Source organism: Canis lupus, chromosome 2, assembly GCF_003254725.2.
Source record: "Canis lupus dingo isolate Sandy chromosome 2, ASM325472v2, whole genome shotgun sequence".
Classification (NCBI taxonomy): Eukaryota; Metazoa; Chordata; class Mammalia; order Carnivora; family Canidae; genus Canis; species Canis lupus.
Genome location: NC_064244.1, coordinates 34,130,096 through 34,152,223, shown reverse-complemented (window position 1 = coordinate 34,152,223; position 22,128 = coordinate 34,130,096). Strand labels below are relative to the sequence as shown.

General features: G+C 42.3%; 1 protein-coding gene across 7 annotated transcripts in view; it reads left to right on the top strand.

Moving 5' to 3' along the window:
• The first annotated feature begins 9,346 nt into the window (after positions 1–9,346).
• Positions 9,347–22,128, top strand: part of PFDN1 (prefoldin subunit 1) — an 81,576-nt gene continuing 68,794 nt past the window's right edge. For 2 of the 7 annotated variants that reach the window (XM_049101804.1, XM_049101805.1), the window contains exon 1: positions 9,347–9,989. The gene's annotated coding sequence lies outside the window, so the exon portion shown is untranslated. The remainder of the gene's footprint in view (positions 9,990–22,128) is intronic. The other 5 variants (XM_049101803.1, XM_049101798.1, XM_025445045.3 and 2 more) reach the window with 4 other exon arrangements.

Here is a 22,128-nt window from a genome sequence, read left to right as displayed (position 1 = left end):
ATCTTGGCCATTACTAACCAACAGGGCATCTAAGGAGAAGGGCTCCTTTCAGGGCTGGACTGCTGTAGTTAATGGATCATAGCCTGTGTGGGAGACTTCCCCAAAGACATATGATGTGGGTGTAGGAACCAGACAGACGGGAGGAATTAAGTCACCCTTTTACCAACCATTCTTTTCTTGCCTAACCTAGAAGTCACTGGATTGGCTTCCTTTTAATGAGGGACTACTTTTGTTTCTGCTGACCCTTGGTTTTGACAGCAGGCCAGCTTCTTTGGGACCATGAAAGAAAGAAGAAGCTACCAGTTGGTTCTTCTTTTATGTTCCTAGTGTCTGGGTTAAAGCTAGCTAGGTAAGCCATGACCTCAACCCAAGGCTCTCTAGGAAGGCCTGACTTCTCTTTCTTTAGTGATGCTGAGTTGGTTGGGTGGCCCTGGGAAGCCCTGTGCTTGGGATGGATGGCTTGATCAGGTTCATTTGGGAGGAAATATTTGCTTCTGTCCAGTGGCTGGAACTTTGGATCCTGAGACTCCAGGCCTAAAGAAGTCTGAGACAAGTTCAACCCTACAGGTACAAACATCCTCTTCCAGGTGCATGTTTGGGCACCTTCTAGAGAAAGTCTGCCACCCACACTCAGTCCCGGTGTGTTCATCACCCCTCCTCCAGACTTTCACAGCACTGAGCCTTGGACAATGCAAAGAAAATTAGTCCTCTTCTTATAGCAGCTTTGGTGTTCCTCTCTCATGGTATTTGTCACACCATGTATTGTCATTGTTTACTCATCTACTAAACTCACTGCGAACTCTTGGAGTAGTGGAGCATGTCCTTTTGCAGCTCTGGATGCCTGCACCCAGTACAACTGCTAGCATATCAGAGGCTCTCACTAAATGTCTGATGCATGCATGAGTGAATGGACAATGAAATAAATGAATGAATGCATGAATAAATGAACGAGTGAAGGTAGAGTAGAGGTTAAGAGTTGAGACTCTGCGGAGACAGACCATAAGAGATTCTTAATCATAGGAAACAAACTAAAGGTTGCTAGAAGAGAGCAGCGTGGGGGGACAGGATAACTGGGTGACAGGCATTAAGGAGGGCACGTGATGTGATGAGCACTGAGTGTTATAGAAGACTGATGAATCACTGAACTCTACCTCTGAAATTAATAATACACTATATGCTAATTAACTGAATTTAAATTTAAAAAATTTTTAAAAAGAGCTTAGACTCTTGATCAGACAAAGCTGATCTCAGAGCCTAACCATGCCATTTTTCTGGTTGTATAATAATCTTGAACAAATTATTTAACCTTTCAAAGTTTCAGTTTTCTTAGGGTTCTTGTGAGTATTATAATGCACGTAAAACATTTATCACAGTGCCTGGTGTACAGTAAGTAGCCAGTCCACGATAGCTATTAAGAAGCTCTGACTTCTAGCTCTCTGCTACTTTTAATACTCGTGGGTTTTGTGGGCACATCCTTCTCCAGATTCTTGGCCCAGCCGTGTCCTTGCCAGACTCATGGCTCAGCCTGCTGGGTTGTCCCAGTGGGTGCAGGTTGTAAGCAGTTACAGCCCTGGGCTCTGCTGAGAAGGGGTAACTGTGACACGGACATGCCTAAAGTGGCAAACAGGTCAGCTGCCACCCCCATTGTCTCAGGGCTTCTTTGCTGGCGGGTGTCCTCAGGAAAACAGGAACAGTGCTGCATTTAAGGTGCCTGGATGACAGCCACATCAAATATGTGACCTTTTCCTAGGAAGCCTAGTTTCCATGGTGAGTGGGGCCTCACGCTCTTTCTCAAGCCATGCTCTGGGGTGCTTGACCTTCTCTGGAATGTGATGGCAGTGGTCCCAACGGCTGGGTGGGGACATCTGCTCAGGGACTGCCCCTCCAATATGTGTGGGGTGAGTGAGGGGCCGAGATAGCCCTTGGGCTATCTAATGCCCAAAGCTGCTCTCCAACCTGGAAAGATTTTTGCACTGAGGCCCTGACACTAATTCCCACCCCCACCCTATATGCATACACTTAACGGCTCATGGCCAACTGGCTGCTAGGCTGGGCAGAAAGAAGGGGACTCTTTCTGTGATCCCCCATGTTAGGCCAAGGCCTTGACCTTCTCCACCTCGTCTTGGCAGCTTGAGCCAGGAGAGAGAGAGCCTGCCTCCTTGGCCTTGGCAGAGCGTGTGTTCAGGCTCAGCCTCTGCAGCTGCCAGAATGGGAGCTGAATGCCCAGTGTTCCTGCCAAAGCTTGCTAACTTCCTTCTTCTTTCTCAGAGCTATGCAAACGGAGGCCGCTGAGGAATGTGGCAGTAACCTCCCCACCACCCGCCTCCCTTCTCCCTTGGCCTGTGCTTCCCCCAACCCCCAGACTGGAGTCACATAAAAAAAATGCAATGGAAGAAAGAAATCCCCAATGTGTCATGACATTACGTTTCTGCCTATTGCTCAGAAACAAGAAAAGTAGGAGGGGGAGGTAGAAGTAGTGTGGTCAGAGCTGGAGCCCTGTGACTACCTCACCTTGCTGCCTCCCTGGGGCAGAGCACCTGCTCCCCTGGGGTTCCATTTCCTCATTAATAAGCCAGGCTAATCACTCTGACTCAGACTGCAGAGAAACTGAGAATTAACTCTTTGCTAACATAAAAGAACCCTGATATTCCTAAGAAGCTGTCCAAGGGGTCTATATTGTGAGTTTAAGTTCGCAATGATTGAACTAGTTCACTGCTCTCATGTGCACTCATTTACAGACATACAGTGATTCCTACTTTGTTCTAGAAGCTAAACACACAAGAGTGAACAGGACCCAGGCCCTGCCCCCTAGGAGCTTGTACTCTAACAGGGAAGCGAGACAATTAAACAAATCACAATAGTTGAGTCAAGACAGTTATGATGGGCGGTAGGAGGTTCCAGGTGAATGAGACTGTTCCAGGGGTTAAGGGGGCCACTTCCTTGAGGAAGTAAAATTCAACGTAAGGCAGGATGAGCAGCTATGGTCCAAAGGAAGAGGGGAGGTTATTAAGAGTAAGAGGAGATAACAGAACAGAGAGAGAGAGGATGATGTGAATGAGGAACTTAAGTGAGTTTAGTGTAACAGGAGTGTAGACAGCTGGGTTGGAGTTAGTAGAAGCGATGAAGAGGCTACAGAGAGAGACCAGGCCAGATTATACAGGCACCTTCAAAACTGTGCCAGGGATTTTGGATTGGTTTCTCAGTGTGATGGAGAGCCAGTGCAGGGTTTTCACATGAGTGTAGATAGGAAGTGGCACGATCAGATCTACTTTTGGGTAGATGACTCAGGCTGTAGTGTAGAAAATGGGCCAGAAGCATAGCTACAGTTGCATAGGGAGACTGATTGGTTGGTGGCTGAGACAGTATCCAGGTCTGATGGTTATAGCAGCGGATAAGAAGAGAAGTATATGAATTCAAGAGGTATGTAGAGGATGAGAGAAAAGGAAAGGGAGTTAAGGATGACTGAGATTTAGGTTTGTACACCTTGGTAGAAAGTGGTGCCATCCACTGAGATTGGCCATTCTGGAGAAGGAGATGCTGGTTGGAAGTGAAGATAGCAAGCTTAGTTTGGGTTGTATTAAGTCTGAAGTAGTAACCACTGGGGCGCCTGGGTGGCTCAGTCGGTTCGGCATCTGCCTTTGCTCAGGTTGTGATCTGGGATTCCTGGGATTGGGCCCACCATGGGGCTCCCTGCTTAGTGGGGAGCCTGCTTCTCCCTCTGCCTGCCCCTCTGCCCCTCCGCCTGTTTGTGCTCTCTCTCACTCTCTCCCAAATAAATAAATAAAGTTTTAACAAAATAAAGTAGTGACCACCTTGTCAGAAGAGATGCTCAGTGCATAGATATAGAGCCAAGTCTTGAGCCTAGGGATGGGCTCTGGGCTGGAGAGGTGTCATTGGCTTAGAGAGAGGGAGGAATTACAGAGTTATGACAGCGCCAGCTATTCTTTTTTTAAATATTTTTAATTTTTATTTATAGAGACACACAAACACACACAGAGAGAGAGAGAGAGAGAGAGAAAGAGAGGCAGAGGGAGAAGCAGGCTCCACGCAGGAAGCCTGACGTGGGACTCGATCCCAGGTCTCTGGGACCACACCCCGGACTGAAGGTGACGCTAAACCGCTGAGCCACCCAGGCTGCCCCAGCACTAGCTATTCTAACAGGCAAACTCCTATCCTTTGGGGCCTATCACAATAGCTTATTTCTCACTCAGGCTAAGTCCAAAATGGGAAGCCCTAATAAATGGGAGACACCTTTCCAAGTAGCAGTTCAGGGACCCACGTCCTTCCATCTTGTATCTCTGCCTTCTTTAATACCCAAGCTTTCAAGGTCGCTGTGATGGTGAAAAGAGGATGAAGGATGGTGCATGGAAGATTCTATCACTTAGGTCATACCTAACTATAAGAAGTGTAGGAAGATGTTATTTAGGTAGGTGTCCATGAGAAAGAGGAAGTAAATTTGGCAACCAGCTAGCCAGTCTCTGGCACAAGAATGCACGGGAGTGGATAAGATTGCTTGGCAAATCTGAGGCTTTTCCCCATTTATTTGTTCCCATTTGTACATGCCTACACAGGAACAGGCGGACAGAAATAGAGCAAAGCCACTGCTTCCGCTCCCTAGGCTCATGTTCTTGTAGACCAATAGGGGAAGGTAGGCTTCCACCGATTTTGGTCCCTCCTCAGGGACCTGCCCTAAATTGAGCAGATCTTCAGGGTGAAATGATCCTGTGGTGGTTAGTGGTGTTGGCTCTGACACTGGTCACTCCTGCCTCTTCCCTGAGGCTAGCTGCCATTCTCCCTCACCTCTTTTCCTTCACCTCAACAAGTATTCATGGAAGATCTACTATGTGTTGGGTACAATGTCCAATTCTGGAAATGCAGCAACAAGTAAGGCAGAAATCCCTATATTAATTTGTCAGTTTATTATCTGTCTCTCTGGCTAGAAAGCATCATGAACATGCTTATCTTGCTTATCTTGCCTATCACTACCTCCCCAAGCTGCCGGAATCATGCCCAGCACATTGCAGGAAGTCTGGAAATAATTGTTGCATAAATACATGCTTGGATGAAGGCCTTCTGGAAATTCATATCTATAATGAGTGCTACGAAAGGGGAAAAACAGGGTTCTATAGGGCAGCCTATAGACCTCATCAGGCTCAGGAGGTAAAGAGAAGACTTCTCAGGGAAGAAATGTTTAAAGCTTGGAGTATTGGATAAGCGAGTGACGGGCAGATGGAAGACCATATGCAAAGGCCTGGCATCAACAGTGTGAGCCGGAGGAACAAAGGAGGCTCAATGTAGCTAAAGCCTGGAGGAGAGGAAGGCAGTCTCACCTGCAAGATGAGATGGGGGGGTGGACAGGAACCAGAATGCACATGGTCTTGATGGACCTCCCGAGTCCTTGTATTCCCTGAGGATGATCACTCAGCAGCTTCTTTGACCTGCCATCATTATATTTCAAGTCATTGTTCAAAGAGGGTGGTTTTGGTGGGTTTTTGCTTTTGTTTTTGTTTTACTTTATTAATGATTCTCATCTCATTGTCTCAAAAATATTTGAACTTGGGTTGGAATTAAAATTCCTGTCTGCAAGACACTACTTCCCCTGCAGAGACTTCTCCTTTTCAGGAAAATAGGCACTGGAAAACAGCCCTGGGGGGCTCAGTCTGTCAAGTGTCTGCCTTCGGCTCATGTTATGATCCCAGGGTCCTGGGATTGAGCCCTGCATCGAGCTCCCTGCTTAGTGGGCAGACTACTTCTCCCTCTGTCTCCTTGGTTGTGCTCTCTCTCTCTCTCTCTCTCTCAAATAAATAAAATACAATTTTAAAAAGTCTTTTAAAAAAAACAGGCACAGAGACTCTTGCTGAAAGTGAGTGGGGAAATGAACAGCTGCCTTGATGCGCTCGGTGTTTTCACACAAGACCTCATTTAATTTTCACAACAATCCTGGAAGGCTGGCATGCTTATCCCCATTTTATAGATGAGGAAACTGAGTCCTTAAAGAAATGAGAATCTGCAGTAAAGACCAAGGAAAGTGCATCTTTCTAGAGATTCTGAAGAAGACACTAACTAGTCTTCATTGGAAAAATAACAACTCCTAACTGCTCTGACAAGCTGCAAAGTGAAGTTTGAGAACAGAATTGCAAAGGAGCCAGCAGTCCAGTGAGTCAGGTTAGATAAGCAACCAGTCCTAAAGTTTAGCACAGATTGAAGGGCCTGGCCTCTAGCGGTGCACAGCCTCTGGGGAGAGATGGGCAGACGAGAACTATAATTTCAGTACCACGAGAGAGGTTGCCCCTGCAGAGGTATACACCAAAAGTTAGGGGAGCACAGGAGTGTCAGTAGAGTTCACTGTGTGCTCCGTGCTGAGCAGAGGCACAGAAATATACAAGAGCTGGCAGTTTAGATACTGACTCCTTCTTTCTGTTCTTTTAACATCCTTACATTCACTCCACCAGTATCTAAGGTGCTGATCATGCGCCAAGTACCAGGGAAAAGGCAACGAACAAATAGACACAGTACCACTTGCAGCCTGGTACAGGAGATAGCCAGTTAATAAATAATTACATGGAACCACAAGACAGCAGAGAATATCTAGAGAATGTAAGGGCTAAGAGTATTTACCTGTGGGAAAAAGAATGGAGAATCAGGGGGTCAGGAGCAGGAAGCTAAATTTCTTTCCCTCTTATAGGATTTATGTTTACATTTATTTTTTTAAAGTTTATTTATTTTAAAAAATATTTTATTTATTTATTCATGAGAGACAAGGAGAGAGAGGCAGAGACACAGGCAGAGGGAGAAGCAGGCTCCATGCAGGGAGCCCGATGTGGGACTCGATCCTGGATCCCCGGATCACACCCTGAGCTGAAGGCAGGCGCTAAACCACTGAGCCACCCAGGCACCCCCAAAAAGGTTTATTTACTTGAGAGAGAGAGAGAGCAAGCAGAGTGAGTGAGAACACAAGTGGTGGTGGTAGGGGGTAGGGGCAGAGGGGGAGGGAGAAGCAGTTTCCTGCTGAGCAGGGACCTCAATGTGGGGCTGATTTTAGGATCATGATTTTAGGGTCAGGACCTGAGCTAAAGGCAAATGCCCAACCTGCTGAGCCACCAGGCGTCCCTGTTTTCATTTAATAAATAGTTATTGTATGAGTTAATTTTTCAAAAAAGATTTACTTATTTTAGAGGGAAAGAAAGGGATCAACCAAGAGCATGAGTGGGAGGTGAGAGGGAGAGGGAGGGAGGAGACTCCTTATAGAGCATGGAGCTGACACAGGGCTCAATTTCATTACCCTGATACCATGACCTGAGCTGAAACCAAGAGTCCACTCTTAACTGACTGCACCACACAGGTGCCCAGAATGAATGAATGAATGAATGAATGAATGAATGAATTATGAGAGACACACAGAGAGAGGCAGAAACACAGAGTCCCATGCGGAACTCCATACCGAACCCTGGGATCAAGCCTCTAGCAGAAGGCAGATGGTCAACTGCTGACTCCCCCAAGCAGCCCCCCTCCACCCACAGACTTCAAGGCAGAGGCCAGGCCGAGTGCAAGTAAGAATGCTCTGGAGAACAGGCACATAGAAGGCCTGGAGGGAAGAACATGCATGTTGTGTTCTAGAAATAGAAGAGAAACTAGTGTGATGGAGCTGCTAACATCCTGAGGCCTGGGAGAGTGTCCTGTTCATTCACTGTTAGAATAGAACCCATCATCCTATAGGCATTTAAATATTTGTTTCCTGCATACATGAACAAAATATGCAAAGTTTTTTGTTCTGTAACTATAAAAACACCAAGAAATGGTGGATTGGCAGTGATGCTTGTCTGCCCTGGGCACTGGGGATTTACAGAATCTGACAATCCCAGGAGGGTAGAGTCAGGGAGACAAAGTATGGGCTAAGAGCTGATTTCCCTGGGTGTATGCTGTGGTCACCCTGCGTTATCACAGAACCTCAGCCTTTTTCTGAATCCCGTTTTTTCTATGGCTTCTTGAGTTCCAATTCTCCCTTCTTTCCAGGAATTCTAATATTTCTCTGTCATAAACACCCGAGGCATTTACATCAAAATGGCATCAAAGTGATAAGTCCTAAGGTAATTTTTCCTTTTTAATTCCAAGAAAGTGTTTCCATTAATATTTTCTTCTAGAGCTACAGCTGCTAAGCCTGGGAGCTTCTAAAAGATGCAGATTCTTTGGGCTCCAGCCCAGATCCACTGAGTCCACCACTCCAGGAAATGAGAATCTGCAGTAAAGACCCAGGTAACAGTGCTTTTAAAGCTTCCTTGGAAATTCTGATGTCAAACCACATTTGGAAGATCACTTTAGTGTGCTGGTTCTTTTTTTTTTTTTTTTTTAACTTTTATTTATTTATGATAGTCACACACAGAGAGAGAGAGAGAGGCAGAGACATAGGCAGAGGGAGAAGCAGGCTCCATGCACCGGGAGCCCGACGTGGGATTCGATCCCGGGTCTCCAGGATCCTGCCCTGGGCCAAAGGCAGGCGCTAAACCACTGCGCCACCCAGGGATCCCTAGTGTGTTGGTTCTTAACCTTTTGAGGGTGATTAGCCCCGTTAAGATGCTGAGGTGATTGTGTTTATCCTGATCCAGAATAAAACACCTCATAGGTACAATAATTAGTATACACTGTCAAGGATATTCCAGACAGCTTAGTGTATTTATAGAGTACCCAAAATTCCCAGTTCATAGTCCATGTCTAAAAGAAGACCAGGTTCTTCTTGCTTCTAGGGAGAAGAGCCCCAGGGCTTTTTCTGTCTCATCTCTTGGTGCTCTGGGATTGGGGCCCTTTTCAAGATCTGGATGTTTAAGCACAATTGAAGGTAAGTGGCTACAAAGAGGAGTTCCATATTCCCAAGACAAATGGAGCCTTCTATTTGAAACTCAATAGTACTGCTGGAATCCATCCAAGAAAGGCCACAACATAGAGTAGAAGGAACTCTGGAAGGGACTCCAAGACTCTGAGCTTAGAATGCAATTTGCTACATCCCTGCTAAGTCAATTTTTTATGAGACTCATTTTCCTCAACTGTATATGGAGGTGGTAGACTAGAGGACTTCAAAGATCCCTTCCAGCTCTTTTAGCCTAGGATTCTTTCCAGGAAATTTTATACAGGATCTACTTTAGATGGCAGAGCACAAATGGATGGATTAATAGGGTCTCTTGGAGAGTTTGTTTCACAATTCTATATGGCCTTCTGCCTCCAGATTCTGGTATTCCAGAGGGAAGTACTCCAGCTTGTGATGTCTTAGGTATTCTACTAATCACTGTGGTTAGAAAGGCAAAGCCCTGTGAGGTCACAGAGGCTACTCACCCATAGCCAACCACACTTTGCCATCTTCCCAAACCCAGGCTGAGGCATTTGACCTTAGCTGAGGGGACAAAAGGAAGTGGTAACTTCCACATCCTTATCCACAGTTATAATTTGTCTTTAATGAAACTGAGAGACAGTCTTATTGTCTCTGAGCAACATTAAATCTTAGATTCAGTCCCTTAGGATGGTATTCTTCAGTGTCCATTGGATCCAAGGACTCCAGTGCAATGCGGGCCTGTTTCCTTGAGGTCCTGACCATCACCATCTGGAGAAGAATATGGGTTCACAATCATGAAGCTTATTGAAATGCCCATTGAAATGGAATTGACCTATTCGTTCAGAGAGAGGATTGAAATGCTGGACATCTGTTTTTTTTTTTCTTTCTCTTTGTGACACCAATTGCTTTTTCCTTTGATAATTATACTTTATTCTTTTGTAAAGAAGACATTTTCTACTCACCTTCAGTCCATGTGCTTTTTGGATGAGAAGATACCTCTCACCTTCCAGGAATGCACCTAATCAATCAGAGCATTCTATATTTCAGGCTATTGTGATTGTTATAAAAATGGGCAATTACCCAAGTGGGTCAGGGAAATTCAATCCTGAGGCTCTTTCTGGAGCTATGAAGGAAAAAGGCTCTTTCCACTGTTGAAGCTAACCTAAATGTAAGTCTGGAGTTGCTTTTGGATATTTATGAGTATTAGCAACAAGGTGGAAGATGTGGGGCTTCCTATTTCAACTAAGTTTCTTGCTTACTGTGTGCTACACTCATTTATGTCCCTGATTTATAAAAGAAAAATATTAAAAATTTTAGCTTCTTACAATGAAAAGAAATTTTTGTTTAAAAACTTGGAGGAGGGATGCCTGGGTGGCTCAGTTGATTGAGTGTACAACTCTTGATTTAGGCTCAGGTTGTGGCCTCAGGGTCATGAGATTGAGCCCCCTAATCGGGCTCCATGCTCAGCAAGGAGTCTGCTTGAGATTCTCTCTCCTTCTGCCCCCCACCATGACTCACAGGCATGCTTTCTCTCTAATATAAATTAATACATCTTTTAAAATAAGAAAAGCTTTTGGAGAGGCACTTGGGTGGCTCAGTCAGTTAAGCATGTGACCCGTGATCTTAGCTCAGGCCTTGATCTCGGGGTTGTGAGTTCAAGCCCTGCATTGGGCTCAATGCTGGGCATGGAACTTACTTAAAATAAAAATGTTTGGAGCTTCTAAGTGTATGTACTCTGGGGAAAAATGTTAGTCACCTTATCTTAGGTACAGCTCTGAGGTTGGAAAAACTTCTCTGTACTGGTACTTTTTGGTGCCTATTTATAAAATGCATACAGGGTTTTGTCCAGATTTCTACCCAACCCCATTGTATTCCTCTTCCTCTTCTAAAGGACCATGAACTTTTTCTGCTTGGAGTGAGCCAGGGTGATGGAGGCATGGGTCCTCCATTAGATTTGATTTCCCTGATTTTATTCTTTTTCTATTCTTGGGCACATCTCCTGTTCTTGGCTTTCACCTGTGGCCAGCTCCACACTCTCACTTTCTCTGGTGAGCTGTGGGATAGACATCCAGATTTTTTTTTTTTTTTACATCCAGATTTTGTTATGCTCTGCTACCCAGCCTCATTTCTTACACAGGTTTAAATCACCAGACTGATTGAAAACATTCACTTTCTTTGGACTTTTCATAAACAGATTGAATCAGATGTGGCAAGGTGCCTGGGAAAAGCCACCACCAGTTCCTGCTTATGACAAGTCACTTCCTCTCCTTGTAGTTTCCAATGACTGTTTCATTTGGTAGGCACAGCTAAGGTTCCCCTTTCTTTCCTAGAAAGGTCCCTGCTCCAAACCTAACTTTGTTAACTAGAAGAGCTACCTCAGAGTTTCTTGGCAAATGTGTCACTTGGAAAGGATCACTCAGGCCCAGAACTACCACACAAGCTTTACAAATGCCCCGCCCAATCCCATCCTACTCCTAGGCAGGCCACTGTGCAGAATTCATTTTCAAAGGTAACAGGCGAGACTTACCCATTCTTGATATCAGGAAGTAGCCCACTTGTGAGAGAGTCTTAAAAACCTTTAATTCTTTTTAATTCAATTTAATCTTCTCAGAGGTTATCCACAGGCCAGAGAGTCTCCAGGGTCACAGAATTACCTTTTCTAACTACCCTCAGTTTGGATGACTGAGAGGCTGAAGGGAAAGGTCTGGAGGCATCCAAGAAAGGACAGAGCAAGGGGATATGTGGGACAGAATTGAAATAAACCAGAAGGTGGTAGGTTTATAACAGCTCTAATTTCAAAATGCTCATAACAAATAGAACGCTCCAGCCACCATTTTAAATATTTGTATATTAACTTATGTAGTCTTCACCATGATCCTATAATATGGTCACTACCATGCATCCTCCCATTTTTCATGTGGGGAAACTGAGCTCCAGAGAAGTGAATTAACTTGCTCAAGGTCCTGTACTTAATACAGGAGAGGGCTTAGGAATTGAATCCAGACAATTTTCTTCCAGAATTTGCTATTAACCATTAAACCACACTGCCTCTCCATAAACCTCTAAAGCTTGGGCTACCAACTATCCTGGCCTGCCCGGGATCGAAGGGTTTCCCAGAAAACAGGACTTTTAGTGCAAAAACTGGTACAGTCTCGAGCAAAACATGATGGTTGGTCACCCTTATACAGAAATGTTATCAAAGAAGATGTTTATCTAGGAAGCTGATACAAAAACAGTGGAGTTAAGAGAGAACTTGCTCAAGACAGGACAGAAATTTTGAAGAGCAGATGAACTCTGGGGCTTTCCTCTTTTTCCACTGCCTTAATTGTGTGCCCTTTGCCTGATGTGGATGGCTGCTTCAGTTCTGACCTAGTTTCTCATCTTCTGCTTGCTGGGAATCACTCCACATGAAGTAATCATGGCAATCTTCTGGAGCATAAATGCGACCAGTCACTCCTCTGCATATAACACTCCATTGAACTCAGTGACTGGATGAGGAGAGATCCCAACCTTTTGAGCTTGACTTGGAAGGCCCTCAGCCATTGGCCCCCATCCATCTCTCTGGCCTTCACTTCATAGTTAATAAGCTACTGTAGTCCAGCCACACCAAACGACTAATATTTCCCTGAAGACACCAGCTTCTCACCTTGGTGTCTTTGTCTCTTCTAGGAATATTAGCACAATCCCTTTCTCCCTTCTTTGCCAAGAACTTCTTTTTATAATAAATGTTTATCTATATCTATATTCAATATTATACTTTTTAACTCTGTAAATTATTTATAACTGGAAGTCTATACCTCTTAATCCCCTTCACCTAGTTGACTCATCCCCCCCTCCTCCCATACTTGGCAACGAAACAAGGCTCCAACCTATAAGACTCCTGGGTTAGGAGACTTTCCTCTGTGTTTTCCAGCTCCTGGAGTTACTCTCTCTATAGCAGAATTTTCATATTCTTTTATAACTTTCTGTTTATCTGTGAACCTTGTTGTACTATGAACTGCCCTTTATCTGTCTTCTTGCAATACTTGACACATAATAATAGCAACTGTTAATTAGGTGCAACTATACACCAGAAATTTTACATGCATTATCTCATTTAATTCACATGATAATTCATAAATACTATTACCTCCATTTTATAGTTAAAGAGATGGAGGTTCTGGGAAATTAAGCAATTTTCCTTAGATCTTACAGCCAGCAAATGTTCTGAAACTGTTAAAGTTCTTTTCAAACTGAATGAACCCTTGAAGGTCTATCTATCTTACAAAGTTGCAAAGATCAAACGACCTGATGAATAGAACATGGCTTTGTAAGCTGAAAAACTCTAATGTCAGAAACTGCTAATTTCCACCCCCTAAATTCATCTTCTGTTTTCCTTTCATAATAATAGGATATTTGGTGTTTAACTTAACTAGACACATAGTTGCCTATAATAATTAGCTACATTTCCAGGCTTTCCTAAGCCAGGAATGGCCATATGATTCTGTTTGGGCCAATGTGGTATGAACAGAACCATATCTACCATTTCTAGGACTTTGCTTTTTTAAAGACAGTGAATGAGTCTCCTCCTTCCTTTTCCCCTTCCTTCTAGGTAGGCCATGGACATGGTGGTGATGAGTCATCTTGGATCATATGGATAAGATAGAAGGAGCCTGAGAACTCTGGCCTTGTGGAATTCACATATTTATCCTACACTGCATCTGTCTGGATAACTGTGACAGAGAGAAATAAGCTTCTATCCTGTTTCAGCCATTTTGGATCTCTGTTATAACATTTACACCTATACTCTAACTAATATAGTCTCTTCACAAGGAGGGAGGATTATTATTATTTTTCTTATACAGATGCTTTGAAATGGCATGCAGGCGGTATCATAAAAATTAATTTTCACTTCTCAGTGAAAGACATTACCATTCAAGTAGTTGCTCAGGTCAAAAACCTAGGACACCGTATTTTCCTTTTAAAACAACCTTCTTAGATGCCTAGGTGGCTCAGTTGGTTAGGCACCCGACTTGATTTCAGCTCAGGTCATGATCTCAGGGTGATGAGATCAAGCCTGGCATAGGGCTCCACAATCAGCATGGAGCCTGATTGGAATTCTCGCTCTCTCTCACTCTGCCCTGCCCCAACTTGGGCTCTCTCTCTTTCTCTAAAATAAATAAATAGATTTTTAAAACCAAACCAAACCAAACAGCTTTCTTGAAGTATGACTGGCATGCAATATACTGAATATGTTAAAGTTTGCAATTTGGTAAGTTTCCAGCCAGGAAACTCCCCACAATCAAGATAATAAACATATCCATCACTACAAAAGCTACCTAATACTCCTTTGTAGTCCCTTTCTTCTCCTTCCCCTTCTCCTTCTCCTTCTTCCCCTCCTCCTCCTCCTCCTCCTTCTTCTTTTTGTAATCCCTTTCTTCTATCTTCTCCCCAGGTCCTCTCATTTCCAGTTCTCTCTGACTACTGATCTTCTTTCTGCCACTTCAGATTTATTTGCATTTTCTAGAATTCCATATACTTGGAATTGTATAGTATGTTTCTCTTCTTTTGTCTGGCTTCTTCCACTCAGCATACTTATTTGGAGATTAGGAATGATCTTTGGGGATGCCTGGGTAGCTCAGTGGTTGACTGTCAGCCTTTGGCTCAGGTCCTGATCCCGGAGTTCCCCGATTGAGTCCCACATTGGGTTCCTCACAGGGAGCCTGCCTCTCCCTCTGCCTGTGTCTCTGCCTCTCTCTGTCTCTGTCTCTCTCATGAATAAAATCTTAAAAAAAGAAAGAAAGATGCCATATATATATAATCTTTGGTTTTTCTTTTTCTTTCACTGCCACCCCCCTGACCCTAATCCATTCCTTCACCAAGTTCAGTAACCTCTACCTGAGTTCATCTACTTCTACCTTTAGGTTGCTATCACCCTCACTCACACCACTACCATCTCTCTTGTGCCACTTTTACTGTCTCCTAATTGGGCTCTTTGTTTCCACTCTTGTTTCTTCCAATCCATTCTCCATCTAGCACCTACAATAATTTCTTTCAAATGGGATCATATCACTCTCTTCAGATCAGATCAATACCCTGTTTGAATTCATTTAGTGCCTTCCAATCACATCAGAATAATATTCTAACCTGACAGTAGCTTGCAAAGACCTTTCATGGTCTGCTCAACCCCCTTCTGCACTTTGCCACCAACTTTCTGATCAGAGAGTTTGTCTCTTGTTTTTGCTATATCCCAAAGGCCTAGATCAGTGTCTAACAGATGTTCAATAAATATTTGTTGAATGAATAAGTGTATTGACTATGGTGCATAATAGAGATGCACCATAGGAATGGTGGAATGGAGGAATGATCAATCACCTTTTTAAGTTCCACAACTGTGGACTAATTCAACCTTGGAAGGAGCACATCTCTGTACTAGTGAAGCCTTTAGTGTGAAGTCTATTTGTTCTGTGAAAACAGTAGAAGCTAGCACATCATGGTTAGACACTGTGGCAAGTGTCTAAGGACTGTAAACCCTTCAGGATTTTCATAGCGTCTTCCTGACATTTTAGAAGTTCCAGAGAGAGGGGTGTCTGGGTGGCTCAGTCAGTAAGCCTCTGCCTTCGGCTCAGGTCATGAGCTCCTAAGGTTCTGAGATCGAGCCCTGAGTCAGGCTCCCTGCTCATAGGGGAGCCTGCTTCTTCCTTTCCCTCTGTCCCTTCCCCCACTTTGTGCTCTCTCTCTCTGAAATAAATAAATAAGATTTAAAAAAGAAGAAGAAGAAGTTACAGAGAGAGAAAGGAAATAATTTATCTTGAAGACCCAAATGAAAGGGAGAAACATATAATGGCTTCCAGCCTATAAATATATCACATTCTGCCAATTTTATGCCCAGGGAAAGTTTTATTTTTCCCCAGATTTGCTTTGCTCGTGTATGTCAAGAATTAACATTAAAAAAAAAGAATTAACATTAAAAACTGGTCTGGAATCTCATAGGGCTTTGATAGAAGTGAATGTGAGGCCATGCTTAGGCATATTTCTACTGCTCAGGACATGCTAGACACTGAAGACAAACTGTTAGCCAAAAACTGCCGGGTGGCTCAGCAGTTGGGCATCTGCCTTCGCTCAGCGTGTGATCCCGGGGCTGGGATCAACTCTGGATCAGGCCCCTTGTGGGGAGCCTGCTTCTCCCTCTGCCTATGTCTCTTCCTTTCTTTCTGTTTCTCATGAATAAATTAAAATTTTTAACGTTTTTTTAATTTATTCATGAGAGACACAGAGAGAGGGGCAGAGACACAGGCAGAGAGAGGCAGAGAGAGAGAAGCAGGCTCCATGTAGGGAGCCCGACATGGGACTCGATCCCGGGTCTCCAGGATCACGCCCTGGGCCAAAGGCAGGCACCAAACTGCTGAGCCAACTAGGCATCCCGAATAAATAAAATCTTAGGGATCCCTGGTTGGCGCAGCGGTTTAGTGCCTGCCTTTAGCCCAGGGCGCGATCCTGAAACACCCGGGATCGAGTCCCATGTCGGGCTCCCGGTGCATGGAGCCTGCTTCTCCTTCTGCCTATGTCTCTGCCTCTCTCTCTCTTTCTGTGACTATCATAAATAAATAAAAATTTAAAAAAAGGAAAATAAATAAATAAAATCTTTAAAATAAATAAATAAAATCTTAAAACAAAAACAAAAAAACACCTCATGAATCATAGGAGAAAATCAACTGTCAAAAAAAAGGTCAGCAAATAAAAAAAAAAAAAAAGGTCAGCAATACTCCTAGTGAAAGAATTCACAAGCCAAAAACTTATAATACATTGTTAAGAAATTTTTAAATAATTATATTTACTATGTTCTATTAGACAAGACTGTATCATTACATACCAGTATGAAAAAGAAAGAGCATGTAGATTTGAAAAAGGAACAAGTAAATTTTTTTCCATTTTGTATGTGGTCAAATACACATAGCATAAAATTCACCATCTTAACCATTTTCAAGTATAAAGTTCAGTGTTATTAAATAAATTTATAATGTTCTGCTACCATCACCAACATCCATCTCCAGAAGTCCTTTCATCTTGTAAAACTGAAATCTGTACAGTACCTGTTAAGCAATGACTTTCCACTCCTCCCCTTCTCCTCACTTCCTGGCAACCACCATCTTACTTTGTGTCTTTATGATTTTGACTGCTCTAGGTCCCTCATGTAAGTGAAATCATATAGCATTACTTTTTGCGACTGGCTTATTTCACTTAGCATTATGCCCTAAATTCATCCATGTTGTAGCATGTGTTAGAATTTCATTTCTTTTAAAGGCTGAATACTATTCCATTGTACATATATGCCACATACTGTTTATTCATTTATAACAGATAAATTACACTTGGATTGCTTCTACATTTTGGCTATTGTGAGTTTGCTGCTATGAACATAAGTGTATCCATATCTGCTTTAGTACTCACTTGGATTCTTTTGGGGATGCACCTAGAAGTAGGATTGCTAGGTCATATGGTAATTCTTTTTTTTACTTTTTTGAGGAAGCACTATACTGTTTTTCAGAGCTGCTGCACCATTTACATTCCCACCAGCAAAACACAGGGTTTTGATTTCTCCCCATCTAGTCAATACTTGTTATTTTATATATTGTTTTTGTTTTTATTAATAGCCATCCTAATGGTTGTGAAGTGGTATCTCATTGTTTTGATTTGCATTTCCCTAATGATTAGTGATGTTGAGGATCCTCCCATGTATTCATCTTTCTTGGAGAAATGTCTATTCAAATCCTTTCCCATTTAAAAAAATTATTTTATTTTATTATTTTTAACATTTTATTTATTCATGAGAGACACACACAGAGAGAAGCAGAGGGAGAAGCAGGCTCCATGCAGGAGCTGAGCTGAAAGCAAACGCTCAACCACTGAGCCAGCCAGGCATCCCTCTTTGTCCATTTTTTAAAGAGATTTTATTTATCTATTCATAGACACACACACACACACACACACACACACACACACACACACACAGACACAGGCAGAGGGAGAAGCAGGCTCCATGGAGGGAACCAGACGCGGGACTCAATCTCGGGTCTCCAGGACCACACCCTGGGCTGAAGGCGGTGCTAAACTGCTGAGCCACTGGGACTGCCCAGCCTCTTTGCCCATTTTTAATTGAGTTGTTTACATTTTCATTGTTTAATTGTAGTCCTTTATATATTTTAGATACTAATTCCTTACTATTCACATAATTTGCACATATTTTCTCCCATTCCATGGGTTGTCTTTTCTTTCTTAATAGTGTCCTTTTGGGACACCTGGGTGGCTCAGCGGTTGAGCGCCTGCCTTCTGCACAGGGCATGATCCTGGAGTCCTGGGATTGAGTCCCACATCGGGCTCCCTGAGTGGAGCCTGCTTCTCTCTCTCTCCCTATGTCTGCCTCTCTCTCTCTCTGTATTTCTCATGAATAAATAAATAAAATCTTTAAAAGAATAGTGTCCTTTCATGCTTAAAAGTTTTTAATTTGTGAAATCCAACTTATCTACTTTTCTTCTGTTGTCTGTGCTTTTGGTGTCATTTCCATAAAATCATTACTAAATCCAATGTCAGAAAGATTTCTCCAATTTTACAGTTTAGCTCCTACATTTATGTCTTTGGATTTCTTTTCTTTTCTTTCCTTTTCTTTCTTTCTTTCTTTCTTTCTTTCTTTCTTTCTTTCTTTCTTTCTTTCTTTCTTTCTTTCTTTCTTTCTTCTCTTTCCTTTCTTTTTTCCATGAAAGACAGAGAGAGAGAGGCAGAAACATAGGCAGAGGGAGAAGCAGGCTCCATGCAGTGAGCCCGATGTGGGACTCGATCCCAGGACTCCAGGATCATACCTTGAGCTGAAGGCAGACAAACACTCAACCACTGAGCCACCCAGGTGTCCCTGATTTTGTTTCTAAAGAGATTTTATTTATCTGAGAGAGCGAGAGTAAGAGCATAAATGGAGGATGAAGTGGGGAGAAGCAGGCTCCCACTGAGCTGAGAACCTGACGCAGGGATCAATTTCAGGACCCTGGGATTATTACCTAAGCTGAAGGCAGATGTTTAATTGACTGAGCCTCTAGGTTCCCCTCCTACATTTAGATCTTTGATCTATTTTGAGTTAATATTTGTACATTGTGCATAGTAAGGGTTTAACTTCATCCTTCCACATGTAGATATCAATTTTTTCCAGTATCCTCTATAGAGAGTTATGATTTTAAAAGGTACGAAAAAAGATATATGACAGCATACACATAAAAAGGAGGAGGGAAAGGGGAAAAAAGAGAAAGAATGTATTTGGAGGCTTTCCTTCCTCTTCTATTTTCAGGAATAGTTTGAAAAGAATAGGTATTAACTTCTTTAAATGTTTGGTAGAGGAATGCTTGGGTGGCTCAGTGCTTTAGCTCCCGCCTTCGGTTCATGGCGTGATCCTGGGATCCCGGGATCCAGTCCCGCATTGGGCTCCCTCCATGGAATCTGCTTCGTTCTCTGCCTGTGTCTCTGCCTCTCTCTCTCTCTCTCTCTCTCTCTCTCTCTGTCTCATAAATAAATAAACAAAATATTTTTTTTAAATAAATGTTTGGTAGAATTCATTTGTGAGTCCATCTGGTCCTGGACTTTTATTTTTTGGTAGTTTTTTCTTACTGATTCAGTTTTATTACTAATTATTTGTCTGTTCTGATGTTACATTTCTTTTTGATTCAATTTTGGAAGACTATGATTTTAGGAATTTATCCATTTCTTATAGATTTTTCCTATTTATTGGCATATAATTTTTCACAGCACTTCTTATTATCCTTCATATTTCTATGGTGTCAGTTGTTACTTCTCTTCTTCTGTTTCTGATTTTATTTATTTGGGTCCTTTCTCTTTTTTCCCTTGATGAGTCTGACTAAGGATTTATCAAGTTTGTTTGTCTTTTTAAAAAACCAGCTCTTGATTTCATTAATTTTTTCTTTTGGTCTCTGTCACTCTGTCATTTATTTCTTAAGAAAACTATCATTATTATTATTATTTTATTTATTTTATTTTTTTAATTTTATATTATTATTATTTTAAAGTAAACCCTATGCCTACCATAGGGCTTGAACTCATGACCCCAAGATCAAGAGTTGCACACTGTTCCAACTGAGCCAGCCAGGCACCTGTCTGTCATTTATTTCTGCTCTCACCCTAATATTTCCTTCCTTCTGTTATTTCCTTCCATCCTGGGCTTTCTTTGTTCTTTTTTGAGTTCCTTTAGGTGTAAGGTTACATTGTTTGAGTTTTTCTTATTTCTTTAGGTAGGCTTGTATCATTATATATTTTTCCCAGTATAATTTGTTGAAAAGACTGATCTTTCCCCCATTTAATGGTCTTGGCACATTTGTGGGAAAAAAATCAGACTATATATTGAGGATTTATTTCTGGGCTTTCTCTCTCTCTTTTTAAGATTTTTATTTATTTATTCATGAGAGATACAGAGAGAGAGGCACAGACAGAGGCAGAGGGAGAAGCAGGCTCCATGCAGGGAGCTTGACATGGGATTTGATTCTGGGTCTCCAGGATCATGCCCAGGATCATGGGCTGAAGGCGGTGCTAAACCGCTGAGCCACCGGGGCTACCCTCTCTCTTTTTTTTTTTTTTTTAAGCTTGATTAATTGATTTAAAGAGAGAAAGAGAGTGCGAAAAAGAGTACAGGGGGAGGATCTGCGGGAGGGGGGTGAGGGAATTCTAAGCAGAGTCCTAGCTGAGTGTGGAGCCCGATTTGGGGCTAAACAAGAGGATCAATCCCACATCCCTGAGATTACAACCCTGAGATTATGACCTGAGCTGAAACCGAGAGTTAGATGCTTAATTGACTGCACACCCAGACACCCTACTGAGCTCTCCTTTGTATTCTGTTTGTAGTCATGTCTGTCTTTATGCCATATCATACTGTTTTGATTACTGTAGTTTTGTAATGAAGTTTGAATACAGAAAGTGTGAATTCTCAGCTCTGCTCTTCTTTTTCAAGGTTGCTTTGGTTATTCAGGGTTCCTTGAGATTTCATATGCTTTTCAGGAGGGTTTATCTATTTTTGCAAAAAAGTTGTTGGGACTATGATAGGGATGGCATTAAATCTATACATCACTTTAGGTAGGATTGATATTTTAACAATATTAAATTCTCTAATCCATGAACACAGAATGTCTTTCTATTTATTTGTGCCTTTTTAAATTTCCATCTGCAACATCTTGTCGTTTTCATCGTACAAATCTTTCATTTCCTTTGTTATGTTATTTGTGAGTAATTTTTTTCTGATGCCATCGTGAATGCAATTGTTTTCTTAATTTCCTTTTTAGATTATTTATTGCTAGTGTGTAAAAATGCAAATGATTTTTGCGTGCTGACTTTGTATCCTTATACTTTGCTGAATACATTTATGAGTTCTAACAATTTTTTTGTGTAAACCTCAGGATTTTCAAATTATGAGGTTGTTTCATCTGTGAACAGAGATAATTTTACTAATTCTTTTCCAATTTGGATGCCTTCTATTTCTTTTCTTGCTTGCCTGAATTGGCTAGGACATCCACTACTAGAAGTGGTGAAAGTGGGCATCCTTGCCTTGTTCCTGATTTTAGTGGAAAAGCTTTTAGTATTTTACCATTGAATATGATGTTCACTATGGTTTTTTTTTTTAATTTATTTATGATAGTCACAGAGAGAGAGAGAGAGGCAGAGACACAGGCAGAGGGAGAAGCAGGCTCCATGCACCAGGAGCCCGACGTGGGACTCGATCCGGGGTCTCCAGGATCGTGCCCTGGGCCAAAGGCAGGCGCCAAACCGCTGCGCCACCCAGGGATCCCACTATGGGTTTTTATATGTGGTTTTCATTATGTTAAAGTCGTTTCATTCTATTCCTAGTTGGTTAAGTGTTTTTGTCATGAAAGGGTCAAATAGAATTTTAAGAATTAAAGATTATAGTTATTCAAATAAAACCCCAAGGAAGGGCTTAAATAGTAAACTGGACATAGCTGAAGAGAGAGTTAGTAACTTAGTGGAGAAAATTGAATAAATCACCCAAGATTCAGCATGAGGAGATAGATAGTATAAAATGGAGGCTAGGAGATATGGATGATTCAACATATTTCTAATGGGAGTTCTAGTTAGGAATAATGACAGACAATGCTGGAAAGCCAATATTCCATGAATTACTGGTTGAACATTTTTTCAGGATTAACATAAATCCTCAGATTAAAGAAGTATACAATGTCCCAAACAGGAAAAATAAAACACACACACACACACACACACACACACACACACCCATGGGTAGAAGGGCAGAACTTAGAACAAAGTGA